Here is a 6,180-nt window from a genome sequence, read left to right on the forward strand (position 1 = left end):
CTATAGTAAAAATCTTTTCCCGAGTGAACTTTGACACGCAGTTCGTCTTTAGCGTCGCTTAACTGTTGTAAAAGTGCAGGGTTGCCACTGCGCTTCGTAACGCGTAGTCTGGCAACACGGCGAGAAAGATGCATTATGTCTCTTGTTATCCAGGGCATACTGTGGTTTTGATTTTTAGTTTTTAATGGAACAAAACGCTGAATACAGACCATCACAATTTTTTCGAAAAATGTTACCAAGGAATTCACGTCACCTGATATGGTAACGTGTTGAAACTGTTCACCTGAGTGGCGTTGTTCATGCAATACATCGTGTCGCCGAATGTGGCCGACTCTCTTTTCCCCGAGTGGACGCATTAGCTTCAAGCACAAAACAGGTGCTTCTTAAATCTCCGTCCAGAATTGCTGTTTTCCACGCCACAGCTCCTGACATTCCTTTGCCGCCAAAGCCTGTTTTGACACGGTGGGAAGATGGACAAACGCAGCATTATATTACGCACGGCAGTTTCAAGTGGTCAAATCTGTCTTTGATGATATCAAGGATGACGCAACGTGTGCGCTTAAAGAAAGCGCTATATTCGAAGATGCGAGCTTGGAAAGATACCGGATATACATAAGCGCAAACTTCTCATCATTGATTTAAAGGATGGCAGAGTTGCGAAAGTCTGCACTCTCAGATGATTCATTCAAGGCAGTCGAAGAAGTACAAGCAGCACTTCGGCGACTGGAAGGAAAGGGGGCTACTGCTTCTAGGAAGATGCAACAATTTGAAGAAAAAATAAAGGCCTAGAAACAATTTCCAAAATCAGAGACCTTCTAGGCGCAGATGATATGGCCACATCACCACATCACTTGGTGGGCTCGGTGGCTGTGCCACGATGCAGTCATCAAATCCACTCGTTTTCGCCACGCAGGTTTTTGCACCGCTCATCACCCAGATGCTACTCCTGTCCCTGGTTCCCGCCCCTTCGCATGCCACCTGTGCCATCGAATCCCTTCGAATCTCCCGCCGGCCTGTCTGCACAGCAGCCTGCGGCTTCAACCTGTCTGGCAGCGCCACCGCTGCTATTCCTCGACCACCTCGACTGTCCCCGGACTCACCCAAGGTCATCGACAGCAGCAGCTACGGCGACTATAAAACCGCATCACCCGCGCTCGGCGCCCTGTGGGCTCGGTGGCTGTGCCACGATGCAGTCATCAACAACGCTCGTTTTCGCCACGCAGGTTTTTGCACCGCTCATCACCCAGATGCTATTCCTGTCCCTGGTTCCCGCCCCTTGGCATGCCACCTGTGCCATCGAATCCCTTCGCTTCGAATCTCCCGCCGGCCTGTCTGCACAGCAGCCTGCGGCTTCAACCTGTCCGGCAGCGCCACCGCTGCTATTCCTCGGCCACCTCGACTGTCCACGGACTCACCCAAGGTCATCGACAGCAGCAGCTACGGCGACCATAAAACCGCATCACCCGCGCTCGGCGCCCTGTGGGCTCGGTGGCTGTGCCACGATGCAGTCATCAAATTCGCTGGTTTTCGCCACGCAGGTCAGTAAACAATACTCTCTTTTCACGAAAAAATCGAGCAATTACTGCCTCCTGCAGCTACCGAGCCCACAGAGCTGCCTTTCCATTGCTCTTGAATGTGCTGATGTCGTGCGTGCCCTGTTGCTCTTGGCTGGCGATGTTGAATCAAACCCAGGCCCCGAAAAGGTTCTAGAGGAACTGAAGAAACTGTCTCATGGTCAGTCACAATTAATAGTCGAGGTCCAAGGTCTTAGAAATCAACTTACAACTAGGGTAAAAGATATTTATGATCTTAGTAACAGGTTATTCATCCTGGAAATTCATTATCAATACGTTGTAACCCTACGCACCGACATGGATACGATCTGCGCTAACACTACCCAAACAGCCAAAGAAATCAGAGGTATAGAAGCCCGTTTGGATGACGCCGAAAATCGCTCGCGACGTGACAATTTAATCTTGTACAATATTAAAGATGAGAATACATCTGAAACGTACTCGAAATCTGAAGAAACAGTCCTCCGCCTCTGCCGTGATCAGTTAGATCTATCCATTGACCCTGAAGAAATTGAAAGGAATCATCGTCTCGGGCGTCATTCTCCTGGCGCATTCGACCCATAATAGTAAAATTTACATTTTTTAAAACCAATGAGATGATTCTTTCAAATGACCATAAGTTAAAAGGCACCGATTACAGCATAGGGGAGGACTTTTCCCGCCCTGTCCGAGAAGCGCGAAGGCACCTCGTGAAGTTTGCCAAAGCTACTACCACTAAATTTTCCTTGCGCTACAAAACTTTCTGCATCGGTTCTAAACGCTATGCATTCGACGAGTCATCACAGTCTGTACACGAAATCTCATAGCATATGTCTTATCGTCGCGCCACTAATCTTCCTTGTAACAGCCCTCGCGTAAAACTTCCAAATCTTTCTTTTTCTGTTATCTTTACCAACATACGTAGTTTCCTTCCCAGGCGTGAACACATTTGTAATCTTGTTTCATCATCTTCCAGCAATATACTTGGACTAACAGAAACGTGGCTAACAGACGACGTCATCGATCCGGAAGTTTTAGCTGATCTACCAAATTTTAAAGTTTTCCGAAAGGGCCGCAAAGGTTCACGAGGAGGAGGTGTTCTTATTGCCACTAACCAGTTGTTGCCTTGTTCTGTCATTAACATCCAATCAGAACTTGAAATACTTTGGATAATCTGCCGTTCCGTACCACAAATCGTCATACTAGGCGTCTGCTACCGACCCCCCTCCAGTAGTCCAATCTTTTCCTCAAAGTTAAGCGATAGTCTGAATCAAATAACTGGCAAATATCCTAACGCGCGCATTCTTGTTTTCGGTGATTTTAATTACCCATCCATTGACTGCCTGAACCCAACACCATTCGGCAATACCGAAATGACAAACTTTGTCGACGTTTGTTTCAATTTCAATCTCACCCAGTTAGTAAATGAAGAGACACGCGTAACACATGAATCCTCCAATATCCTGGACCTCATTCTAACTTACCACCCGGAAAGTTTATCATCGCTTACTTCTCTGCGCGAAATTAGTGACCACAAAATTTTACACGCTACTTTCACCTTCATCCCCGAATCGCGCCAAATATTCCATAAAACGATTCGCCTTTATGACAGAGCGAATTACGAAGAAATCAATAATCATTTAACGGCGTTCCTTCCAAACTTCAATACAGGTTTCGATGATCGATCAATTGAGGAAAACTGGCTTATTTTTAAAACTAAAATTATAGAACTTACAGCGAAGTTTATTCCCACCATCACATTTCGTGACAATCCCAACAAACCATGGTTCACACAGCATTTGAAAACACTTGAAAAAAAAGAAGAGATTTTTCCGTGCAGCTAAACGCAACCCGAGTGCATGCGCATGGAACAAATATTACGCAGCCGAGCCAACATACCTGCAGTCCAACCTTGATGCCAAGCGCACATTTTTCCAAACTGACCTCCTCAAGATCCTAACAAATAAACCGAGGAAATTCTGGAGAGTATTAAACCCTGAACAGGCGCCGGCCATCACACTTGCTAACCCACTTGGCGAGATGACCAGTGGTATTGAATGTGCTATTTTTAACGCCGCTTTTTCATCCGTTTTCACACATGAAACTGATATGCCACTTCGTACCATAACTGACAATCGGAGTTCGCATATGCCTACAATCATCTTTTCTGTGCACGGCATTATATCTATCATTGAAAATATCGAGATGTCATCTTCTGCGGGTGCTGATGATATCACCCCCAAGTTCCTAAAAATACTTGCCATGCTTCCGCAGCGTATCTGTCAAAACTGATTGCAAAATCACTTTCCACAGATAGCACACCCAGTGATTGGAAGGTGGGGAGGTTGTTCCGGTCTTCAAATCAGGTAACAAAGAATCACCCCTTAATTACCGTCCAATCCCTTTAACAAGTGTGCCATGCAAAATCATGGAACATGTCATTTATTCTCATATAATGAACTTTCTTGACTCTATAAATTTTTTTCATCCTGCTCAACACGGCTTCCGTGAGAACATATCGTGCGGTACACAGTTGGCTATTTTCATCCATGACCTGCATGTGAACCTTGACTGTAACCTACAAACTGACGCAATATTCCTGGACTTCGCGAAAGCATTTGACAAAGTACCCCACAAACGCTTACTACTAAAACTGTCCTGGTAAACCTTCATCCTAACATATTACAGTGGATAAGCGAATTCCTGGCTAACCGCACCCATTTCATTAACGTTAATAATCAAGCCTCTAGCTCTGTTCCAGTAACATCAGGTGACCCGCAAGGATCAGTCCTTGGTCCGCTCTTATTTTTAATATACAGTAATGACCTCCGAACGCATGTCTCTTGTAACGTCCGTATTTTTGCCGAGACTGTGCCATCTATCGCACTATCAACAACGCCTCTGATCAGTTCGCCCTCCAGACTGACTTAATCAGCGTACAGGACTGGTGTAACAACTGACTCATGGAACTAAACCCCAATAAATGCAAAGTCGTGTCATTTCACCGAAAACGTAATCCTGTCGTCTTCTCCTATAAAATCTCGCACGTCACGGTAGAATTAGCTCAGAGTTACAACTACCGCGGAGTAACATTGCCCAATGATCTAACCTGGAACGCGCATGTCACTAAAATCATATCATCCGCTAACAGAAGCCTTGGATTCTTAAAACGGCATCTACGTCATGCGCCACAAAACCTAAAATTGCTTGCCTACAAATCACATGCCCGTTCGAAATTAGAATACGCCTCTGCTATTTGAAGCCCTAACCAAAATTATCTAATAAATTCCCTAGAATCAGTACAAAATCGAGCCACAAGATTCATACATTCGTGCTATTCATGTAATGTCAGTATATCAGCACTAAAACCAGAGGCAGGATTAACATCCCTGGCCTGTAGGCGTCGTATTACTAGTATGTGCTTGTTTCACAAATTTTATTTCAGCTCACTTCTTCGTCCTCCCTACATCAATCCGCCGGCACGCATTTCCCTCCGCATTGGTCATTCCCTTCAAGTAGCCCGGCCATGTACGCGTACAACTACATTTGCATCGTCATTCTTTCCACGCTCAGCCAAGGACTGGAACAGCCTTCCACACGACATCGCCGCAATCACCTGCCCATCAACATTTGCGAACTGTTTAACTGCTACCTTTAACAGCAAATAATATTTGTATCTTACGTTTTTTCTTTGTTTATTTAATCTGATTTTTCAATGTAACCCACCCCTTATGTAATACTCCCAATCCTGGGGGCATTTAAGACAATAAAGTGAAGTGAAGTGAAGGCGAGAGCCCCTATGAGCTCTCATGTTTTAGATTCACGCCTCTAACTTCATGTGACGTCAAAAGAAGCTTTTCAAAGTACAAAGCTATGCTTAGCGAAAACCGAAGGCGCCTCAAGTTCAAAAACCGGAGAGTTTGCTTTACTGTGGTGTGCTTTAATTGAGGACTGCGTACGCTCCGGGCTTGATTGATAAATCTTGTACTAATAAAGGGTGTTATTCAAAGCGCCTATTTTTGGTTTATAGCACCTATTTCAATATATTTTAGAGGCTAGATGCCTGCCTATTTCGGGGTTCGTTAGTGCCTAAGTTTCCGGGCTCTAGTCATGACAGACCACTTGCATCGCACGACGCTTCGGGCGGTTGCGGCCTTGTCGGCACCGGCGCTGCGCCAGTTGCGCATGCGCAATACAGCGGAGAGGCGGCGAGGCGGTTGTATAAAAGAGGCGTTTGGCGGTGCAGCCCCTCTGGAGGCGGACGAGTCCGCTCTGCTGAAGAAGGCCACAGACCCCTGTTGGAATGAAAACCAAGGGGCGGCGACGTGCAGAAGCGACTGAAGATGAAGCTATAGCTTCTTACCAGGTTTAACCATTCTAAACCGCTAGCCACTTTTTTTCACACGACGCAATCTGTGATGCCCTTATTGTTCTTTAAGCCTCTGTACTGCGAACAACGTGGAAAATACCAGATTAATAAGGCAACTGCGACCGCCCTTCCTCGCAAATTCGCAATTAGCTGCTGAATTTCACTTGGCTAAATACATATGTATGGCTGGAGTTCGTCCTCCCGGAGTTCGTCCTCCCGGTACGGCAGGAGACTATTGTCACGTAGTGCTGACTGCAG

The 6,180-nt window shown here is 45.9% G+C and overlaps 1 pseudogene; it reads left to right on the forward strand.

Moving 5' to 3' along the window:
• The first annotated feature begins 829 nt into the window (after positions 1 to 829).
• Positions 830 to 2,380, forward strand: LOC149361291 (uncharacterized; annotated as a pseudogene).
• Positions 2,381 to 6,180: the final 3,800 nt, after the last annotated feature.

The sequence above is a fragment of the Amblyomma mixtum genome, chromosome 2, assembly GCF_055824585.1.
Source record: "Amblyomma mixtum isolate Tamu chromosome 2, ASM5582458v1, whole genome shotgun sequence".
Lineage (NCBI taxonomy): Eukaryota > Metazoa > Arthropoda > Arachnida > Ixodida > Ixodidae > Amblyomma > Amblyomma mixtum.